Source organism: Bos javanicus, chromosome 8, assembly GCF_032452875.1.
Source record: "Bos javanicus breed banteng chromosome 8, ARS-OSU_banteng_1.0, whole genome shotgun sequence".
Classification (NCBI taxonomy): domain Eukaryota; kingdom Metazoa; phylum Chordata; class Mammalia; order Artiodactyla; family Bovidae; genus Bos; species Bos javanicus.
The window spans coordinates 6,570,636-6,594,751 of NC_083875.1; the positions used below are offsets into that span (position 1 = coordinate 6,570,636).

Here is a 24,116-nt window from a genome sequence, read left to right on the forward strand (position 1 = left end):
AAATTTTCCTGAGTGAATTATTGCTTCAAATTTTCTAAGGCAAATTGCTAACATATATTTTATTATGTGATAGAGTTGGGCATAGCAAATGTAATATTTTTATTCACAATCATTTCACTTTATCTATTCAGATTCTAAGCCACCCTTGTGGCTTCCTTCGTGGCTCAGCTGGTAGAGAATCTGTCTGCAATGCAGGAGACCTGGGTCAGTCCCTGGGTTGGGAAGATCCTCTAGAGAAGGGAAAGACTACCCACTCCAGTATTGTGGCCTGGAGAATTCCATGGACTGTACACCATGGGCTTGCAAAGAGTCAGACACGACTGAGTGACTTACTTTCACTTCATTCAGATTCTCATGTATTCTATGTACAATTTCTCACTCTTTGCTAATATAATAATTTCAAATTACCCAAAAAGATTTTTTCCATTGCTCTGTGTGTCTCAGTCTATTCAAGCTGCAAATACCACAGACTGGGTGGCTTATAAACAACAGAAATTTATTTCTCACAGTTCTGAAGCCTGGGAATTCCAAGATCAAGGTGCCAACATGGTTGTGTCCTAGTGGCAGCACTCTTGCTTGTTCATAGCTGGCCATCTTCTTGCTGTGTCCTCATGTGGTAGAAAGGGAGACATTGGAGCCTTTTTCTTAAGGGTACTAATCCCATTCATGAGAGCACCACCATCATGACCCAGTCACTTCTCAGAGGCCCCCACCTCCTAATACTATCATCTTTTGGGGTTAGGTTTCAAATGTGAATTTTAGGGGGACACAAACACTCAGACCATAACATCATGTTCACTAGAATCAAAGGTTGTACATTTAAGAAGTTCACCCTCCCCCACAAAGTTACTGCAATTCAATGTGTTTCAATGTGTTTTGGTAGCTAGCACCTCAGGGTGGGGAGACAAGCAGCAATTTCAAATCTAATGTGAAAGCATCACGATTTCTGATCTAGAATTTTAATAATTCTTGAAGTTGCATAGATATATGTTATGTCTCGTTGGTGTGACTAGAGCATTATTCCATTCATCCTAGTGAATATTTAATTCATACTATTAGAGTGGGAAAAACGTGCCAATAGGAGGCATTTAAATTGCGATGCAGAGAAATATTTATTATTTAGAACAATATTTCAGTTTAAAGAATCAAACCTGCAAATTCAAGATGACTAACTTTTACCAAGGCACCGTGTTATTGCCTAGGCTTAAAGCATGATATTAAACACATATGTTACAACAAAGCAGTCAGGTGTGTGTGGTCAATTTTTAATTTTGTTTTCATTCTACTCTTTGGCCTGTGGAATTTAAGACTTCATTTATTCAGAAGATGATGAGAAAACCCTGCCTTTGGAGTACTCCATAAAAATTTACAGAAACAATGCTGTTTTCTTTAGTCAAAACAATGCATTGCATTGACTTTAACGGTTGCTTGCAGTTGTAACTGATTTGTACTTTGAAGCACTTTGATATTTGTTATCAGTTTTTGACTTAAGAGATGCTGGTTGAAATACAAATAGGTTGATAAGTCTTGACTGATGTTAGAAAAAGGCATTTTCAATTTAACTTCAGGAATCTGAGAAAACAAATGTTAATGTTTGCAGAATAAGAAGGTATGATGTTACATAATCAAGTATTCACAGAAACATGAGGTCCTTGGTGGCTCAGACAGTGAAGATCTGCCTGCAGTGCAGGAGACCTGGGTTCGATCCCGAGGGTGGGGAAAATCCTCTGGCGAAGGAAATGGCAACGCACTTAAGTATTCTTGCCATGGACAGAGGAGCCTGGCGAGCTACAATCCATGGTGTCGCAAAGAGTCAGACACGACTGACTAAGCACACACATGCCATACAGAAACAGATTTATTGGGTATGATCCAGAATAGGAACAGTGGGAATTAAAAAAATTGAGACAGGCAATGTGGCACTGATATTTATAAGTGATGGAGGGAACATCCAGAAGAATTTTGTGTGATCTCTGATGGCCAGTAGATATAAGACTTTCTATTAGATTCAGATGGAAAAGGTGAGATGACTCAAATGATGTATTTTAGGATGCCGACAGCCGGTCTACGGAAGCCCACGGCCTGCCAAGAGAAGACCAAAATGTCACCTGTGCTCACTCTTGGCTCAGCAAGCATTTCTTGCGTCCCTTTAACGTGTTAGGCACAGGTGATGGAGACAGAAAGATTAATAAGACACTATCCCTCATCTAGAATCAGGCTATATGGAAATAATAAAAGTAGTAGTAGGCAAAATAATAATCATCATTTATTAAACACTAAAGTATGCCCACTGCTTAAATGCAGTTACTCCTAACACTCTGATTCTACAAAGTATCATTTGTTGCCATTTGCCAAAAAAAAAAAAAAAAAGAAAGAAAGAAAGAAATAGCCCTGAAGTGATTAATGAACTGAGCTAAGTCACAGAGAGCAAATAGAGAATCTGGTTTGGACCTTGTTCAGATTCCAAGGTCTAAGGTCACCATTTTGAAAATACATGGGTCAGATCATGTAGGTCATTTAGGACATTTCAAGTAATTTATAATTTATTCTGAAGGCTATTGAATGCTACTGATTTTAAATAGCCTGTGGCATGCCAGGATGTAGGCTTTATTTTTTAATATATATTTTTTAAATCACTTTTTTAGTTTTTCTCTAGTTTCAGCAAGCCAGGGCTCTCTAACTGTAATGCATGGGCTTTTCATTGCAGTGGCTTCTCTTGATTCAGAGCACAGGCTCTAGGGAGTCTGCACTCAGTCATTGCAGTGGATGGGCTTAGTAACCCTGTGGCATGTGAGATCTTCCCAGACCAGGGATGGAACACGTGACCGCTGCATCGGCAGGAGGATTCTTAAGCATTGGACACCGAGGAAGTCCAGGGTGTGGGCTTTAGAGAGAAATGTCAGACGAGGATGGAGAATGGAGATGAAACCTCAAGAAGGTAACACTGGATTAACAGGTTAAGTTGATGAGCCCTGAGGAAAAAGCCTTGAAAATGAAAGTGAAGTGAAAGTGTTAGTCGCTCAGTCATGTCAGACTCTTTGTGACCCCATGGACTGTAGCCCTCCAGGCTCCTCTGTCCATGGGATTCTCCAAGCAAGAGTACTGGAGTGGGTAGCCATTCTCTTCTCCAGGAGATCTTCCCTACACAGGAATCGAACCCAGGTCTCCCACATTGCAAGCAGATTCTTTACCATCTGAACCACTAAGGAAGCCGCTCAGGGAAAGGATAGACCCTTTGAGGACCTCAAATATTTAAGTGGGAGAGACAGGAGATGACTTTCCATCTCAATCCATTCTTCATGTACAAGAAAAACATAGAGCTATCATGTTATAGAAACTGGTTGAGGAAAGAGATTGAAAAAGTTGTTCATAGTGTCAAATGTCACAGAACAATCAAGTATGATAGGGTACATAATTATCCAGTGGCTATAGCAATTTAGAAACTGCATGAATAGCAATTTGATCTCATCAGGAATAGTTGTTGGAATTCCCTGGTGGTCCAGTGGTTAGGACTCTGAGTTTCCACTGCAGGGGGAGTGGGTTTGATCCCTGGTTAAGGAACTAAGATCCCAAATGCCTCATGTTACCACCCTCCTCCCTCCAAAAAAAAAAAAAAGCAGTTGTAGAATGGTGGAGAAAGAAACCGCATTACAGTGAGTGAAGAACCGAGTGGGAAGCAAAGACTACTGTTAAGAAATGATCGTGAAAGACAAGGGGCCCTAGAGAGATTGCTCAAGAGATGCACTGGCTGGAGAGAGGGCTTGTTTCTTCACAAGGAAGAGGCTTGAATCACACGCAGAAGGTAAAATCCAGGACAGAGGAAGAGGTTCAAGGGCAGGGAAGAGCAGAGCTGACTGGCTGTGGAAGACATGGGATGCTAGACTAGCTTTTGGCAGGAGGCGGGACATCTCATTCTCTGTGACAGAAGGGATGTAGGTATGAAGATATGCCATGTAGGAAAATAGGACTTCAAGAAAGTTTTTCCTAAATGATTTCTGTTTTTTATGTTGAGAAAAGGATAAGACAATCTATGACAAATGAGAAAGATAGGGTTTGAAAAGAAGTAAATGTAAATGGTAAAAAATTGTGGAAATGGGAAAAGGAGCGGACTGCTGCTGCTGCTGCTAAGTCGCTTCAGTCGTGTCTGACTCTGTGTGACCCCCGTGGACGGCAGCCCACCAGGCTGCCCTGTCCCTGGGATTCTCCAGGCAAGAATACTGGAGTGTGTTGCCATTTCCTTCTCCAATGCATGCAGGCATGCTAAGTCGCTTCAGTCATGTCCGACTCTGTGCAACTTCACGGACAGCAGCCCACCAGGCTCCTCTGTCCATAGAATTCTCTAGGCAAGAGTACTGGAGTGGGGTGCCATTTCCTTCTCCAAGGAGCAGACTAGGGATATGTATAGAAAGGACTGCTGCTTGTCCTCAAAGATTTGATCAGAGCTCTGAAACCATGTTTCCTCCTGATGCCAGATTTCATGGCCCTGGGATTGTCTTCATGGTACTTAGATATAGAAACGGAGTAGATCCATGGCTAGGTTGATCCAAAGGTTTTCAACCTTTATGGGTCATAAAAGAGACTGACAAAGTCAAGAGCCAGTAGATGTTAACAAGAGAATGTGTGAATATTTGAACAGAGTCTGAGACTCAGGCTAGATATGAAGGAATAGGAGGAAGAAGAGGCAGGTTCTTTGAGATATATGACAGATACTGATAAAAGTAGGAGAGTGGGGAATCTGTAAGGAGAAAAATTTGTGATTGGGATGTGGTGCTTTAGATATAAAAAATGGAATACTTTCAGGGGAAATGAGAAATTTAAAACACCCCAGAGCAATTTGCATATTTTTTCATGCAGGGATCATGGCATCTGGTCCCATCACTTCATGGCAAATAGATGGGGAAACAATGGAAACAGTGACAGACTTTATTTTCTTGGGCTCCAAAATCACTGCAGATAGTGACTGCAGCCATGAAATTAAAAAGATGCTTGCTTCTTGGGAGAAAAGCTATGATCACCCTAGACAGCGTATTAAAGAGCAGAGACATTATTTATTGACAAAGGTCCGTGTAGCCAAAGCTATGGTTTTTCCAGTAGTCATGTATGGATATGAGAGTTGGACCATAAAGTTGAGAGCCGAAGGAAGAATTGATGCTTTTGAATTGTGGTATTGGAGAAGACTCTTGAGAATCCCTTGGACAGCAAGATCAAACTAGTCAATCCTAAAGGAAACCAGTACTGAATATTCATTAGAAGGACTGATGCTGAAGCTGAAGCTCCGATACTTTGGCCATCTTATGCGAAGGACTGAGTCCTGGGGGAAGATCCTGACGTTGGGAAAGATTGAGGGCAGGAGGAGAAAGGGATGATAGAGGATGCGATGGTTGGATGGCATCATCAACTCGATGGACATGAGTTTGAGCAAGCTCTGGGATTTGGTGATGGACAGGGAGGCCTGGCATGCTGCAGTCCATGGGGTTGCAAAGAGTCGGACATGGCTGAGCGACTGAACTAAACTGAGCTGTGTAGCAGAGGGAATTCGACTCAGTATCCTGTAATAATCTATAAGGGAAAAGAATCTTGAAAAGAATAGACTCATGTAGATGTATATAACTGAATCACTTTGCAGTACAACTGAAACTAACACAGCATAGTAAATCAACTATTCATGTGTGCTCAGTCACTCAGTCGTGTCTGACTCTTTGTGACCCCATGGACTGTCGCCCTCCAGGCTCAGCAAGGATACTGGAGTGGGTTGCCATATCCTTTTCCAGGGGATCTTCAATTTAAAAAAATGAGTTGAAAAAGCCCAAAGTAACAAGATTATGTGAAACAGTTCTTTTGGTCTCTTGTCCATCACGATCTTGCTGTTACAGAGCTGAGCACACCGTTTGGTGAGCACTGTAGTGTCTGTCCCATTCTACTATGATTTCATCCATGGCAGTGACTACAACTTATTTATTTCAGAACTTCCAGTGCTTAGCAGTGTCTGGCACAACCTGCATGTGTGTGCTTAGCTGCTCAGTCATGTCTGACTCTTTGTGACTCCATGGACTGTAGCCCGCCAGGTTCCTCTGTCCATAGGATTCTCCAGGTAAGAATACTGGAGTGGGTTGCCATTCCCTCCCCATGGGATCTTCCCAACCTAGGGATTGAATCCAAGTCTCCCACATCGCAGGCAGATTCTTTACCATCTGAGCCACCAGGGAAGCCCTGGCACATCCTAGGAATTCAGTAATGTTTATTTTCTTATGTAGACAGAAATAATCAGAAAGACTTCATGAACTAAGCATGTTTTCAACAACCTGCTGTCCTTTTTTTTTTTTAAGTCACTGTTTTCCATATTCAATTTTTCTCCCAAACGATCAATACAGCACACATTAAAGTGAGAGTGTTAGTTACTCAGTCGTTTCTGACTCTTTGTGACCCTGTGAACTGTGCCCACCAGTCTCTTCTGTCCATGGAATTCTCCAGGCAAGAATACTAGAGTGGGTTGCCATTTCCTACTCCAGGGATATTCCCCACCCAGGAATCAAACCCAGGTCTCCTGCACTGACTGCAGGCAGATTCTATACTGTCTGAGCCACAGCATTTATACTCACAGAACACAATAGGTCATAGTAAATAGTTGCAATTAGTTGATTATAAAAGAGCAAGCTTCCTTGATTGTAGAATGTTGGAGTTTGCTTTGTTGCTACCTCTGTAAACCCACATCTGGGGAAATACATTTAAACAGATTCCATTTACTTTGCTTAGTTATGACAAAAACATGTTTAACTTCTTGAAAACATGCCTTTGAGATATGGCTTCTTCACCTTGTTGAAGGTATTCAGCACATGATTCTGACGCTGATGGAATGATTTCAGTTGAGTTGGATATCTCTGTACATTGCGTGCACCTGTCTAGGATGCTCACAGACATTTAGAAGTTTACAGAGAACTCTTCTGAAAATTTTATTCCAGTTGATTAATAGCTCATCTACCTCACAAAAGTGGAAAATTGAACTTCTTTCTTATTTGTATCTTTTTTTTTTCTTGACTAGCTTTATACCAGTCAAAATCTGTGAATAATTACTCAGAGAGCTCAAGTGAGGTTTGGGTAAATCAACATGTCTGGGGGGTCATTTGACTGATATAGGATGGAAAAAATATTGCCATTTTAAAAAAGTGAAAAAGCCTTTTAATTACAGGGATATTTGTGTACTGGCAACAGGAATGACTTGTTTCTTTCAGGTGCACAAACAAACGTCAGAACTAGTTAGAATGTTTGGCTGGATCCTGTGCTGTAGTTTCTGAGATTCTCTCTGCTCCACTCTCAATTTTAGAGGCTGCTGTTCTTCCTATCTTGGACCAAAGTGGTCTTTATTTTTAATGTTTGTGAGAACTCATTACCTATCACCCATTTATCTATAATTTAGAGAAGTTTGAAGTACTGTATTCCTTGGAAGGAAAGTTATGACCAGCCTAGATAGCATATTCAAAAGCAGAGACATTACTTTGCCAACAAAGGTTCATCTAGTCAAGGCTATGGTTTTTCCTGTGGTCATGTATGGATGTGAGAGTTGGACTGTGAAGAAGGCGGAGCGCCAAAGAATTGATGCTTTTGAACTGTGGTGTTGGAGAAGACTCTTGAGAGTCCCTTGGACTGCAAGGAGATCCAACCAGTCCATTCTGAAGGAGATCAAACCTGGGATTTCTTTGGAAGGAATGGTGCTAAAGCTGAAACTCCAGTACTTTGGCCACCTGATGCGAAGAGTTGACTCATTGAAAAAGACTCTGATGCTGGCAGGGATTGGGGGCAGGAGGAGAAGGGGACGACAGAGGATGAGATGGCTGGATGGCATCACTCACTTGATGGACGTGAGTCTGAGTGAACTCCAGGAGTTGGTGATGGACAGGGAGGCCTGGCGTGCTGTGATTCATGGGGTCGCAAAGAGTCGGACACGACTGAGTGACTGATCTGATCTGATCTGATCTGATCAGGTTCCTAGATGTCTCTTATAGATATTTATAAAACTCCACTTAACACAGGACTTGCCAGGTGGCTCAGTGGTAAAGAATCCACCTGCCAATGCAGGAGATGCAGGAGACATGGGTTTGATCTCTGGGTCTGTAAGGTCTCCTGAAGGAGTAATGGCAACCCACTCCAGTATTCTTGTCTGGGAAATCCCATGGACAGAGGAGCCTGGCGGGCTACAAATCCACTGGGTTGCAAAGAGTCAGACCAACTGACTGGCAGAACACGCGCACACACACACACACCACTTAACACAGAAAAGGACCATAAGGATATAAACATCATCTGATGTAATTGTGAACCCAATTGAAAGTATTTCTATATTCAGTGGCCATCACAAATAGCCACATCCTAACAGTAGCATCTTCAATCTTTATTTTGACCACAGATATAAAAAACCTTAGTAAGGTCAGAGGGGTTATATATTACTGTTCTATAGCAATTTCAAGATTTTTGGCATAGGTTTAATGATGAAATGATATCCTGTGTGACAAACCAAGGCAACTTGCTTCTTTGAAATCTGAATTAAAACATCAGTGTTGATTTTTTGAAAATTCCATCAAATGCAATTTAGGTTACTGTAAACTTATAAATAGCACTCAGAAGGAATAGTCACATGGAAGAGAAATATAAGCCTGGAGCACTTTAATTAGCTGTTTTCACAACTGACTTAAGAATCAACATTTACATAGTGAGATATATTTTTCAGGAAATGTCACAAAGTGAAATAATTATGTGTCAGTAGTCTCAATTTCTGAAATAACTGAATGCTTCCTTTTTCCAAGTTAAAGACTTTTCAAGAAAGGGTTGAATAAGTATGCAACCCCAACCAGATGTTACTTAATCTCTCTGAAAGACTAGTCAGTAACAATTCTTTTCATTCCTGATTGCTTGTCTGGTTGACAAGATTTTTCCAAATTCTTCTCGGATCCTAAGAAACAAAAAAGGGATGGAGGGGTGCATAAAATCTGTTACTTCCTGTCATTAAGCTAGACAATTTACTTTAGCTTTTTCAGATTTAATTCATATACATTTTCCTAATGTGTCAGGTGGACTGGACTCACCTCATGGCTCTAGCTTCACCTCTAGGCAAATTATTTTAGTATCAATTGCCCCCACTTCTGCACCTGGATTTATTTGAATCAAAACCAAATTTTGAATTCACTTTTGATGTTGCTGACTGCAAAATTCTAATAATCTACCTCTTCAACAACTCTTTCTTTTTTTCTTACACCCAAGACACCTATTTTTTTTTTTTTTAATATTTCTTTGGCTGCTTGGGGTGAGGAACCTGGTGGACTACAGTCCATGGAGGTTGCATAGAGTTGGACGTGATTGAGCATGCACACGTTTCAAAAGCAATGCATTTGCACATCTTTTTTAAAAAATCACATTTTATTTGTTTGTCGTTGTTATTATTTGGGCTTCCCTGGTGGCTCAGCTGGTAAAGAATCTGCCGGCAATGTGGGAAACCTGGGTTTGATCCCTGGGTTGGGAAGATCCCCTGGAGAAGGGAATGGCTGCTCACTCCAGTATTCTGGCCTGGAGAATTCCATGGACTATAGTCCATGGGGTCAGAAAGAGTTGGACACGACTGAGTGACTTTCACTTTCATTATTATTTATTTTTGCTGGGCTGGATCTTAGTTACAGCACACTGGATCTTTACTTTCAACATGTGGGATCTAGTTCCCTGACCAGGGATTGAACCCAGGCTCCATGCCCTGGGAGAGCAGTCTTGGGCAATGGACCATCAGGGAAGTCCTGCGCATCTTTTTAAGATGGTGCTTCTGCCGGTGACTGAGGTCACGTGGTGTACATTGATTTTTTTTTTGAAGTTTCAGTTTCAGAATGGGATGTTCTCTTACCTGAGAGCATACACTTGGAGTTCAGTGAACAGATTCTTGCTGACACAATGCAATAAGAGGAAGTCTTCACCAAAATCTCAATCAAGCAACAATTTCCTAGGAGTCATTATTGGAAAATGCTCCATTTTCTTCAATAGATATTAATGAAATTATGTGCTACATTCAAGGTTACTAGAGATAGTGTGTGTGTAAAAGAGAAAATCCATTAATTTTCAAATAAAATTATCTTAAATATTGAAGCTCTGTAAATGGATTAAAAAAGAAAATGCTTTTATTTGTGGTGTCTTACTATGTTCTCTCATATGCAATCTCATTTATCCCTTAGTAATCTTGGGAGCTTTATATGAATGAGTCAACTGAAGCTTTGAGATTTTAAGTTAATTTTCCAAGATCACTCTGTTCACAACCGGTGATGTCACTCATCCATATTTGATTTGAAAAGATTTGTGAGATGGTTAAATCTTATTCCAGTGCAAATTTGATATTTGACAAATTTCAAAGCAACATGAAGTGGTATGTGTATGGATTTTGCAGAAACCAGTAAGTCTGTCTCTCAAGAGCATGGATTTTTTAGTAGACTGGACCTGAGTTTCAGTTTCTGCTTTTCCATGTAGAAGTTTTTTTATTTTTTAAACCTTTTGTAAACCCCAGAAGCCTGTTTCCTCATTTAGAAAACAGGCATCATAATAGTTCCTGTCTCGTGGAGTTGTGTTAGAGCTGAATGAGCTGATATAGGAAAAGCACACGGTGCCAGGCAGAGGCTAATGACTCACCAAACGTTAGCTGCAAGTTCTTTTTTTTTTTTTTTAATCATAGACAGTAACAGGTCTGATACATATTTATTCATTGAATTTATAGTTTTCATTTCTAGACTATGTATATCTTATATATGTGTATATATACATATATAACAGGTCTGATACATATTTATTCATTGAATTTACAGTTTTCATTTCTAGACTACGTATATCTTATTAATCACACTAAAATGTGAATGTGATTAATCAGAGAATGCCTGAAGTACATTTCCATTGTAAATTGCTCAAACTGTCTCAGAGAATGAGAATAGCCCTGAGATGCAGCGCTGACATTCTCCGACAGCTGGGGCAGCAGACAGTGCTGATGTCTTTCTACCTATGAACTAAGAGTTTTATCCGATGGAGGTGGTGACCGTGATTTCTCTCTGAAAGATGCCTGAATGCCCGCCAATGCTGTATTAGGAGCTGACACACCACCTGACCCATCTAAAAGCAGATAGAAGAATAAGGTTCTTCAAAGGTCACTTTGAAACCACGCAAAGTGCTTTATGTGTTTTTGCTATGGCTGAAGAGTGTGTTTAAGACAATTGTAACAAACGCAACAAAAATAAAAATGAACCAACAAACAATGAAAATAGAGAAAGAAAGGGAAAAAAGGAGGGAGGGGAGTTTGGGGGAGAATGAATACATGTATATGTATGACTGAGTCCCTTGGATTGTTCATCTGAAACTATCACAACATTGTTTGTTAATCGGCTATACCACAATAAAAAAAGTTTGTTTTTATTTTTTTTTGAAGAGCTTCTGTCCAGGATCGAAATGCTTGCACTTTAGTCAGTCTTAATGTTTTTGATAATGACATTATGCACGGCAGCAAAGAAACAAAAGGGGATAAAGGTCTTAGGAGTTATATTGATAAACTATGTGTGGTGCTCAAAAATGGCACGGAGTATCTTGTTTAAGCTGTAAAAATATATTAGTGTGTCATGTTATCTTCATAAATTCTTCTCACACGTAGGGTGGGTGGAATTCCCAAATCCCAAGGCACATCACCCATTCGGCCGGTCGCTGCAATTCATCCGTTGTTTTGCAGGCTCACGGTGGAGACTGAGGTATTATGATTCTAGAGGGTTTGATAATAGGTGAATTATTAGCTGTTGGGGACAGATTCGTTTTGGAGCCTTTCTGTGGCAGTCTCTCCTATAGGACGGCAATCATTCTCATGGCACTTGCTCCCTCAGACTTAAAGAGATTCCAACTCTGGCTTGTAATTTTTTTTTCTAGTAAAATTTCGTTAGTGGTTAATTATGACGGGTAGAGCTGTCCGGAAGTTCAGCAAGTGTGTGGAGAGTTCAAACATGTCAAATTCTAATCAGCCTCACGATGGAACAGCCTTTGGGATTCTTTGTCACCATGGTTATACACATTTGTATTCCTTTCTTCCATAAGGATCATGTGTTGAACCTGAGATTTTGACCTTTTTGGAAAACAAAAAGACTCTTAGAACTTATTTCTTCTTATGTTGAGCAGTTTTACTTTTTGATCTTCGAGTATTTCCGCAGCATCTAACTTAGACAAGGGTGCAAGAAATTAAATGCTCTTTTGAATGTTGTAGATTAGGCCAGATGAACCCAAAGTGTGCTTAAGCCTCTTCACTCCTTTCTAAAAGCTTTCTAAGGAAGCCAGATCAGCCAGGGCAGATTAAGCAGAATCATCTTCTTTTGCAAAGGTGTATATTTGTGGGAAACTGAAAGGCGACAAACCACCCAGGAATGTCATAAAGTTCTCAAGAAATTCTCAAAGTTCCAAATTGCAGTTTTAGAAGAGTTTCTTCACATTTAGGTAGGATTTTAGTTCACACGTTGCCATCAGTTTCAAAGTTAGCTCGACTACTAAAATATTTATTAATCACTTGTATTTCTTTCAGTGGGGGTTGGAAGACATGCAAATAACGAAGGATTTTCAGAAAGTCAACACAAAATATAGTTACGTGTGTGCTCAGTTGCTTAGTTGTGTCAGACTTTTTGTGACCCCTGGACTGCAGCTACCCAGGCTCCTCTGTCCATGGAACTTTCCAGGTAAGAATACTGGAGTGGGTTGCCATTTCCTTCTCCAGGGGATCTTCCTGACCCAGGGATTGAACCCACATCTCCTGCATCTTCCTGCATCGGCAGGTGAATTCTCTACCACTGAGCCAATTGGGAGGCCCCCAGATACAGTTGCATTGAAATAATTAGATAATTAAACACACAAATTATGCTGAAACCAAAGTTTTTGCTAGGAATATATTGTTATCAGAATTTTGTGCTGTTTTTTCTCTCTAATTTTCTGAAAACTGGGTTTTTCAGAAAACCACATCTATAATTTCATAACTGGAGGACACAGAGGAGAACAGCAAACCTGAATTAAAGATGGAGAAATGGTCCCAATGGCAGAAGTCCCAAGTGGCAATTGCATCTACAGCAAGCATTCTAGAATGCTGAAGTTGATTTAGAATGTTTTCTAAAGCACTTTATGTTTTTGCTGTGTCAGATATTTTTTGGGTGAGGGGCATTTCTGTTTCAGCAAAGAATTATGTGGCTGAATTATCAGGAGTGAGATTCAGGACCTGAAAGATATTTGTTTATGTGCTATGAGGGCTCATAATTGAAATGAGGTATGAGTCACAGACATTATGTATTCAAGAGTTATGTGAATTATTTCTGATAAGTTATTTTGAATCCTTTTGTCAGCCCCTGTAGCTCTCATGCCATTTTAGAGAACTCTTGGCCAAGGGCAGATTCAGTGTTAGATTTTCCTATTTAAAGGGCATTGTGAAAGGGACTTCCCTGGCTGTCCAGTGGTTAAGACTGTGTCTTTACAATGCAGATGGTGCAGGTTGGATCCCTGGTTGGGGAACTGAGATCCCACATGCCTCATGGCAATGTCCCCCCACCCACCCACCCCCCAAAAAAAAGTGCATTATGAGGGATACAAAAGAAATCAAAATGATAGACTATATTCTGGAAACTTACAAACTATTTTGGGAAAGCAGCATTCACTGATAATACTAGAGAGAGGGAGAAGACACTGAGGGCTTGAGGTGCTATGGAGTGATGAACTTGGATGGCAATGAACACGGAGGGTGATAATCCAAGACTAACCTGAGGGATGGAGCAAGCTGACTAGGTGTTGAAGTTGAGATGTGTCTGGCATAAAGCACTGGAAGGCCTTCTCCCTCTTCTCTGTTTAATTCAGTTGCTCATTCAAAACAAGTATGTTGGGTGTGGACAGTGGGCTGGGTGCCTTCAGGAATGTAGCATTGAGGATGGTGGGCATTGGTGCCTCCACCAGGAAGTTTAAGGTCCAGAGTTCAGCAGGCAGAGACTATCTCCCAGAATTTGCCCAAACTCATGTCCATTGAGTCAGTGATGCCATCAAACCATCTCATCCTCTTTGGCTCACTTCTCCTCCTGTCCTCAATCTTTCCCAGCATCAGGGTCTTTTCCAGTAAGTTGGCTCTTTGCAGCAGGTGGCCAAAGAACTGGAGCTTCAGCTTCAGCATCAATCCTTCCAGTGAATATTCAGGGTTGATTTCCTTTAGGATTGACTGGTTGGATCTCCTTGCAGTCCAAGGGATTCTCAAGAGTCTTCTCCAACACCACAGTTCAAAAGCATCAATTCGTTGGTGCTCATCTTTCTTTATGGTCCAGCTGTCACATCTGTACATGACCATTGGAATCTCAGTTAACTCTTGCAGTGGTCCTGTGGGTCGGACAGGGCAGGCCCTGCCAAGTCCCATCTTGTTTGAGAAATTGAATCTCAGAGGCTGGCTGCCCTGCTGGCATCCTGCAGTTGAGAAGTGGAGGAGGTGCTGAAACTAACTTAATTTAAAAAAAAAATCACAGTAGTTTCCAATGGAAAGTTTCAAAGCAGAGAGGATCTAGGACTCTCACTGTTCTCAGAAAATTCGAGAACGTTGGGATAATCAGGAGCTTTTGTTTATAAATGTGTCCAGTGAAGCAAGAACTGTGGTTGGAAGGAAAATTCCACTTTATCTGAAGGACTGTTCAAATACCTCCTTTCTGGCTGTTTCCTTCTTGAGAACACCAGTAGTTGGCCTGGAAGCTCTTTGAGGACAGTCTTGGGTCAGTTTCTGTCTTTGCTGTCACAGGTTCTTATTCTCAGTACAGTGGTGTTTTGAAAGTTTTAATAAGGCTCCTTTGTTTGCTATGTAGAGAAGAGACAGGGGATGAGGTGGAGGCAGGAGGGAACACCTGGAAGGCTGCTGCCCTGGTCTGAGTGAGAGAGAGGATGATGGTGTTGGTAAGAAGTACTGGGTGTATTGGATATACTTTTATATTTTGAGACTTCCCTGGTGGCTCAGGCAGTAAAGAATCTACCTGCAATCCAGGAGACCCAGGTTCAATCCCTTGGTTGGGAAGAGCCCCTGGAGAAGGGAATAGCTACCCATTTCAGTATTCTTGCCTGGAGAATTCCATGGACAGAGGAGCCTGATGGGCTATAGTCCATGGAGTCACAAAGAGTCTGACATGACTGAGCGACTAACACTTTCACTTTTGTATTTTGAAAGCAGAGCCAGCGGTACTCTGACAGGTTAGATGTGGGTTGTGGGAATTGAGGTCAAGACAAGTGTTTTGGCCTGAAGTCTGGAGGGAAGGAGGGGCCCCCAGAGAGGATGAGGAGGTGGGAGGAGAAGCCAATGTGGATGGAAGATCAAGAATCCAGTTCTGGAAATGTGGAGCTCAAGGCACCTGGTTGATTTTCTTTTTCTCATTCTTTCTTTCTTTCCTCCCTCCTTCCTTCCTTTCTCTCTTACTTCCTCCCTCCCTCTTTCCCTCCCTTCCTTTCTTTATCTTTCCTTCTTTTTCTCCACTTGACCTTTTGTAACATCAAATTAAGGCAGACATACCGGATTTCTATTTAATACAGTTTATTTCACTTTTCTAACTTCAAAATATTTACCTGCAAGAGGAGGAAAAAAGAAATTAAAAACAAATACTCTAGTTTTTGAGTGGGGACATTATTTTACTAATGCATTCTTGTAGTTAAATAAGAGATTCATTTTTCAATCGATTTTGTTTTTTCAGTTTTACAAGAGATGTTGTGCACCTCCGGGCTATGTTTTCCTTGACTGGTTCTGTTGGAACTGGTCGAGGGAGAGTGGCGTCCCTTCACTGCAACAGCGTCTCTGCTCAGGGTTTGATCCACTCCCTTGGAAGGCAGTGCTGTGTCCTGCTGATTCTATATCGATTCCAACTTGGTAAAGAATGTCAAACATCTTCAAAGGTTCAGTATGAGGATAGAGTATATGAAATATGAATTCTTAACATTATACACTGTCCTGACCCTTTCACTGAAGTATAGGCCTGAAACTCAGGGCTCTCACTAATTCTTTCATGTCGTTAGGGTACTGTTCTTTGATAAGCAACTTTATTGCATTGAATTACAAGCAAGCATGGATCTATTTTAAGACACTTAATATTCAAGTACAGGATAAGACAATGAGCATGTCTGAGATTGAATATTTTTGAAAATATTTTCAGTAACTTGTAATCATAAAAAGCATATGGATATGGCCATGTTAAGGCACTCCAGGACTTTCTTTTATCTTTTAATATATTAAAACCCTTTCTTCTAAAAGCACTCAAATTTTTTAAACAGGTATAATTCAGTAGCACTCATGCTAACTTTTGATTAAATTACGTGAAGCAAAAATAATTGCATCTTAGCACATGAGTAGAGATGAACGGTTTTTATTTCATTCTTTTAAATTTCAAATCATGAGAATCTCAACATTGCCAGGGATATGTAATTTAATATTCACTATGTGCTTAAATTGGAAAACTTCCACTAGAAAAAATGCATTGTTAAGAAAATACAACTTCAACAAACTAGGAAATGTAACAAAAAAGAAGCAGGATCACAGAGATAGAGAACAATCTGGTAGTTAACAATGGGGAGGGGAGGGGCAACACAAGGGAAGAGTGTTAAGGGGTACAAACTACGATGTATAAAGTATGAGGCTCTAGTATGCAACATGGAGAACATACCCAATATTTCATAATAACCACAAATGGAGTATAACAGCAAAATGGCTATAAAAGCAAAATGGCTGTCTGAGGAGGCCTTACAAATAGCTGTGAAAGAAAAGTGAAAAGCAAAGGACAGAAGGAAAGACACACCCATTTGGATCCAGAGTTCCAAAGAATACCAAGGAGAGATAAGGAAGACTTCCTCAGTCATCAGTGCAAAGAAATAGAGGAAAACAATAGAATAGGAAAGACTAGAGATCTCTTCAAGAAAATTAGAGATACCAAGGGAACATTTCATGCAAAGATGGGCACAATTAAGGACAGAAATGGTATGGACCTAACAGAAGCAGAAGATATTAAGAAGAGATGGCAAGAATACCTAGAAGAACTGTGCAAAAAAGATCTTCATGACCCAGATAATCACGATGGTGTGATCACTCACCTAGAACCAGACACCCTGGAATGTGAAGTCAAGTGGGCCTTAGGAAGCATCACTACGAACAAACTAGTGGAGGTGATGGAATTCCAGTTGAGCTCTTTCAAATCCTAAAAGATGATGCCGTGAAAGTGCTGCACTCAATATACCAGGAAAACTCAGCAGTGGCCACAGGACTGGAAAAGGTCATTTTTCATTGCAATCCCAAAGAAAAGCAATGCCAAAGAATGTTCAAACTACCACACAATTGCACTCATCTCACACGCTAGTAAAGTAATGCTCAGGCTTCAGCAATACGTGAACTGTGAACTTCCAGATGTTCAAGCTGGTTTTAGAAAAGGCAGAGGAATCAGAGATAAATTGCTGACATCTGCTGGATCATTGAAAAAGCAAGAGAGTTCCAGAGAAACATCTATTTCTGCTTTATTGACTATGCCAAAGCCTTTGACTGTATGGATCTCAATAAACTGTGGAAAATTCTGAAAGAGATGGGAATACCAGACCACCTGACCTGCCTCTTGAGAAACCTGTATCAGGTCAGGAAGCAACAGTTAGAACTGGACATGGAACAACAGACTGGTTCCAAATTGGGAAAGGAGTATGTCAAGGCTGTATATTGTCACCCTGCTTATTTAACTTATATGCAGAGTACATCATGTGAAATGCTGGGCTGGATGAAGCAGAAGCTGAAATCAAGATTGCCGGGAGACATTTCAATAATCTCAGATATGCAGATGACACCACCCTTAGGGCAGAAAGTGAAGAAGAACTAAAGAGCCTTTTGATGAAAGTGAAAGAGGAGAGTGAAAAAGTTGGCTTAAAGCTCAACATTCAGAAAACTAAGATCATGGCATCTGGTTCCATCACTTCATGGGAAATAGATGGGGAAACAGTGGAAACAGTGGCTGACTTTATTTTTTTGGGTTCCAAAATCACTGCAGATGGTGATTGTAGCCATGAAATTAAAAGATGCATATTCCTTGGAAGGAAAATTATGACCAATCTAGACAGCATATTCAAAAGCAGAGACATTACTTTGCCAACAAAGGTCCGTCTGGTCAAGGCTATAGTTTTTCCAGTAGTCATGTATGGATGTGGGCGTTGGACTACAAAGAAAGCTGAGTGCCAAAGAATTGATGCTTTTGAACTGTGATGTTGGAGAAGACTCTTGAGAGTCCCTTGGACTGCAAGGAGATCCAACCAGTCCATCAGATCAGCCCTGGTTGTTCATTGGAAGGACGGATGTTGAAGCTGAAACCTCACCTGATGCGAAGAGCTGACTCTTTGCATTGGAAAAGACCTGGATGCTGGGAAAGATTGAGTGCAGGAGGAGAAGGGGATGACAGAGGATGAGATGGTTGGATGGCATCACCAACTTGATGGACATGAGTTTGGGTAAACTCTGGGAGTTGGTGAAGGACAGAGAGGCTAGGTGTGCAGTGGTCCTTGGGTTCACAAAGAGTTGGACATGACTGAGCGACTGAACTGACTGATAAATGGAGTATAACTAAAAAATTGTGAATCACTATATTGTACACCTTTAATTTCCATAATATTCTACAGCAACTGTACTTGAATAAAAAAAGAAGAAAATAAAAAGTACAACTCCATTATGGACTGAATTTTTTCTTCCTATTTTTGATGATCTCTTCCCTAATGTCCTGATCTGAAATTCACAACTCTTGGGTTTTTTTGTTTTTAATTGGGGTATAGTTGCTTTACAATGTTGTGTTAGTTTCTGCTGTACAGCAAAGTGAATCAGCTATATGATACATATATCCCCCTGCTCTTGTACCTTCTTCCCCCTCCCCCTATCCTACTCCTCTAGGTCACCACAGAGGACTGACCCACAAGCCTTTCAAGATCTACCTCAAATTGCTACATAGTGAAAGCTGCTGAGAACTTCTGCCTTCATCAAACTCTACCTCCTGGGCAGCCATGCACTTATTAGCTGCATCAGTGATATAGAAACAATTATTTCTTGTAGTATAGAAAACTGATTCCATGCAGCTTCACACAGCATTACATAGCATTTAAAAGTTTTCCATGCATGTAATTATTCTCTCTGCAGTAAGTTTCTAAGGTGTCTGAAGACAGGTATGTCATGCCTTTTGTTCTGGGTGCCATGTATTTTTTGTTGAATGAAATATTTTATACATTCAACTATCATTTATTCAGTTCACTATAAGCCAAGGATGGTGCTGGTATTGGCACACAAAACTTTATTTGTTATTTATTAATTCAATGCATTTTTGAGTATCTGACATCTGTCATTTGCTTGAGATACAGGAATAAAGTAAATTACATTTCTAGTTTTGTAGATCTTACCTCCTAGAATGGGGGACAGATCACAAAAAAAGTAAATAGCCAATAGGTACATATTTTTAAGTAGTGATAAGGGCTATGAAGAAAATGAAATAGTAAGGAGAGATGGAGCGTGAGCATGGGGGTATCTGAGAGAAGATGTTGAGGAAGGGTCTCTCTCAGGAGATGGCATTTGAGCAGAGAACTGAGCAAAGTGAGCGACAGACCCAAGCAAACATTTGCCAGGAGAGAGTTCCTGCCAGAGGAAAAGAAGGGCACTTCCATGTGCTGGGGATGGGGGTACCCATGGCATGTCCTGGCACAATGAGAAGGTCACTGTGTCTGGGACACCCTGAGTGATGGGAGAGGGGGCTCCCGGGAGGTGAGGTCAGGGAGGAGGCAGTGCCAGCTCATGGTGGGCTTTAAAGGATTTAATTCCACGCACGAGAGGAAGACATTGAGAGGTTTTAAGTAGGTTACTGACATGGTCTGATTTATGCTGAGATGAGTGAGAAAGATCCTGGAATTGTTCTAAAGAAACTGAAAATCTGTTATTCAGAGTTCTGCTGCACAAACATTCATAGTCATTTTTATTAAACTATGAAATCAGAAAAGGAAATTTCCTAAAAATTAAAAAATTCCAGCTATGTGTATGGTATTAAGTAGGGTGCACATATAAGTGGGTAATTGTGTGAAGTGGCACATAGTAAACTTAAGTAGAAAATTATAGCCTCAAAAGTTATAAAGACAAGCAATGTAGACTTTACAAACTGAAAACCTAAGTCCAAGAAATGCAATATTTTCATCTGAGAAATGAAATGTGTGGCTATTTTATTTACTTCCATATTTTTGCATGTCAAAATATCAAGGTATGATTTAAATATTTTATGTAAGTATGCATTTCTATTATTTGAATCACAGGACTAAAGGAATGTTAATAAATAATTACGGCCCATGTTTGGCTCAGAGAAGGGCATAGTTGTTAATTGGATCTGAAGAGCTGTGAAATAGAAATAATTATATGCTCTTATGGTATTAAATGATGGCTCAGACCATAAAGAATCTATCCACAATGCAGGAGACCTGGGTTCAATCTCTGTTTTGGGGAGATCCTGTGGAGAAGAGAATGACTACTCACTCTAGTATTCTTGCCTGGAGAATCCCATGGACAGAGCAGCCTGGTGGGCTACAGTCCATGTGGTGGCAGAGTCAGACAGGACTGAGCAACTAACGCTTTCATGGTATTAAATAACCAAAGCTATTTTTTTTTTTTTTCTGTCCACAGATGAAATCTTTGCGCAAGGGCACTGGGTTGTGATATTAATTTTGACACTGATGTGATAGACTGTGTGGTTCACGATAAACTGTGGAAAATTCTGAAAGAGATGGGAATACCTGGCCGCCTGACCTGCCTCTTGAAAAACCTGTATGCAGGTCAGGAAGCAACAGTTAGAACTGGACATGGAACAACAGACTGGTTTCAAATTGGGAAAGGAGTACGTCAAGGCTGTATATTGTCACCCTGCTTGTTTAACTTATATGCAAGGTACATCATGAGAAATGCTGGGAAGAGATGAAGCACAAGCTGGAATCAAGATTGCCAGGAGAAATATCAACAATTTCAGATATGCAGATGACACCACCCTTAGGGCAGAAAGTGAAGAAGAACTAAAGAGCCTTTTGATGAAAGTGAAAGAGGAGAGTGAAAAAGTTGGCTTAAAGTTCAACATTCAGAAAACTAAGATCATGGAACCCGGTCCTGTCACTTCACGGCAAATAGATGGGGAAACAGTGGAAACAGTGGCTGACTTTATTTTTTTGGGTTCCAAAATCACTGCAGATGGTGATTGCAGCCATGAAATTAAAAGATGCATATTCCTTGGAAGGAAAGTTATGACCAACCTAGACAGCATTTTAAAAAGTAGAGACATTACTTTGCCAACAAAGGTCCGTCTGGTCAAGGCTATGGTTTTTCCAGTAGTCATGTATGGATGTGAGCGTTGGACTACAAGGAAAGCTGAGTGCCAAAGAATTGATGCTTTTGAACTGTGGTGTTGGAGAAGACTCTTGAGAGTCCCTTGGACTGCAAGGAGATCCAACCAGTCCATCAGATCAGCCCTGGTTGTTCATTGGAAGGACTGATGTTGAAGCTGAAACTCCAGTACTTTGGCCACCTGATGCAAAGAACTGACTCATTTGAAAAGACCCTGATGCTGGGAAAGATTGGGGGCAGGAGGAGAAGGGGACGATAGAGCATGAGATGGCTGGATGGCATCACTGACTTGATGGACTTGAGTTGGGTAAACTCTGGGAGTTGGTGATGGACAGGGAGGCCTGGTGTGCTGCGGTTCATGGAGTCGCAACGAGTCAGACATGACTGAGCGCCTGAACTGAACTGAACTGATGTGATAGACAACTTGGAGCCAGACAAATAATGGTAGAAACAGCCAGTGTTTATTCAGTGTCTTTTCTGGGAACTCTGTGAGTTACGTGCTTTGTGTGTGGGTTTTCTTGCCAGAGTTCTGAACTAGATGAGCGAGAAAACAAAACTGGTCACAAGGAGAAGCCCCTTTACTGCTAATGAAGCTATCACCAGACAATGTGGCAACAACAGGCTTCAAACACTAAACTCTGGAATTCCATGAACATCAGCATCCAGATTTCCCACTAAATAGCAGCCTAAGATGAATAGAACAGAGCAGAAGTTGAGTGTTCTGTTGGCAGCTGATCCCAGGATAAAAAAAGCAGAGAAAGGATCTGGGCTACACTGCTCTACCTCATCTTCTTATGTCATAGTTGAGGGTATTTGAGGAAATCCCCTTTTGAGGCTTTCCTGGTATCTCAGTCAGTAAGGAGACTGCCTGCAATGCAGGAAATCCAGGTTCTATCCCTGGGTCAGGAAGATTCCCTGGAGTAGGAAATGGCAACCCACTCCAGTATTCTTGCCTGGGAAATTCTGTGGACAGAGAAGCCTGGTGGACTATAAAGTCCATGGGGTCACAAGAGTCAGATACGACTCGGAAACTAAACCACCTCTTCAGTTAGATTATGGAGGGACTTCCTTGGTGGCCCAGTGGTTAAGACTCCCAGTGCAGGGGGAGTGGGTTCGATCCCTGGTTGGGGAGCTAAGATCCCATATGTCTGGAGGCCAGAAAACCAATATGTAAAACAGAAGCAACATTGTAATGAATTCAGCAAAGACTTTAAATGTGGTCCACAGAGAAATGCAAATCAAAACCACTATGAGGTACCATTTCACACCAGTCAGAATGGCTGCGATCCAAAAGTCTACAAATAATAAATGCTGGAGAGGGTGTGGAGAAAAGGGAACCCTCTTACACTGTTGGTGGGAATGCAAACTAGTACAGCCACTATGGAGAACAGTGTGGAGATTCCTTAAAAAACTGGACATAGAACTGCCTTATGATCCAGCAATCCCACTGCTGGGCATACACACTGAGGAAACCAGAAGGGAAAGAGACACGTGTACCCCAATGTTCATCGCAGCACTGTTTATAATAGCCAGGACATGGAAGCAACCTAGATGTCCATCAGCAGATGAATGGATAAGAAAGCTGTGGTACATATACACAATGGAGTATTACTCAGCCATTAAAAAGAATACATTTGAATCAGTTCTAATGAGGTGGATGAAACTGGAGCCTATTATACAGAGTGAAGTAAGCCAGAAGGAAAAACACCAATACAGTATACTAACGCATATATATGGAATTTAGAAAGATGGTAACGATAACCCTGTATACGAGACAGCAAAAGAGACACTGATGTATAGAACAGGCTTATGGACTCTGTGGGAGAGGGAGAGGGTGGGAAGATTTGGGAGAATGGCATTGAAACATGTGAAATGTCATGTATGAAACGAGATGCCAGTCCAGGTTCAATGCACGATGCTGGATGCTTGGGGCTGGTGCACTGGGACGACCCAGAGGGATGGTGTGGGGAGGGAGGAGGGAGGAGGGTTCAGGATGGGGAACACATGAGAAATAAAGGAATAAAAAATTAAAAAAAAAATAAAATTAAATTAAAAAAAGCTTAAAAACTTATAAAAATGGACAAGAACTGTTGTTCTTCATAGTAATGAATGTATTAGTTTGTTTAATTCTCACAGAAATTTTATGACATAGAAACAAAGGCACAGAGAGGTGAAGTAAGTCACCAAATATCCCGCACCCAGCACCGGGGGAAGCAGTCTTGAACTCAGGGAGTTTGGTCCTGTAGTTCTCACCCATCTTGCTTCTCCAATCATTATTTTTAGCTGAGCTTTCTTATCTGAAAAATGGCAGGATTAGGCTAGAAACATCTCTAAGAATTCCTTTCAACTTTAAAATGCTTTCACATGTTGGGTTTATTGTAAAAATATCTGGGTGTGTGAACTGTTTTAAACTCCTCAGGCAAGGGAGGATATGGAACAATATTATACACAACTTAAAATGTTATTCTGATGAAAAGTTGCAGTAGGTAATTGTAACCCAATTCTCTTTTCAGTGTGGAAAACTTAACAGTTTAAAAAGGAGCAGACAGATGGAATTTTGCTAATGTGTCCAAGTAGGAAACATGACTTCACATGCATATTATATGCAAGTTTATGAATGCAGTCATAGGGTCTGGATCCAAGATAGGAAACTGTGATGAAAATCAGTGAAGTAAAATATCAAAATAAAACATCGCATGACAACCCCTAA

The 24,116-nt window shown here is 40.8% G+C and overlaps 1 long non-coding RNA gene across 1 annotated transcript in view; it reads left to right on the top strand.

Moving 5' to 3' along the window:
- The window catches only part of LOC133252400 (uncharacterized), a 108,372-nt gene extending 85,747 nt beyond the window's left edge, over window positions 1-22,625 (top strand). Inside the window, exon 3 of the long non-coding RNA XR_009737913.1 lies at window positions 20,699-22,625. This is a non-coding gene — a long non-coding RNA (uncharacterized LOC133252400). The remainder of the gene's footprint in view (window positions 1-20,698) is intronic.
- Window positions 22,626-24,116: the final 1,491 nt, after the last annotated feature.